Genomic DNA, 226 nt, shown 5'->3' on the forward strand with positions numbered 1-226 from the left:
GTGATTTTTGAACTCAAGATTAAAGCGTTAATTGGTCTGCCAAGCCCTCCCCTCTGGTAGCACATGTGAACCGTGGGCTCTGGCTCTGCCGGAAAGAAGTGTCTTCCAGGTTTCCACTAAGGGAAATCTGCACTGGGAGGAAAGGCCCCTGCTTGGCTCCCAGTGTAGGAGCCTGGCGAGAGGACAGGGACGGTGCAGCTGCAAGGGGAGTGCTACAGCCGCTGTC

Source organism: Ochotona princeps, chromosome 28, assembly GCF_030435755.1.
Source record: "Ochotona princeps isolate mOchPri1 chromosome 28, mOchPri1.hap1, whole genome shotgun sequence".
NCBI classification, from domain to species: domain Eukaryota; kingdom Metazoa; phylum Chordata; class Mammalia; order Lagomorpha; family Ochotonidae; genus Ochotona; species Ochotona princeps.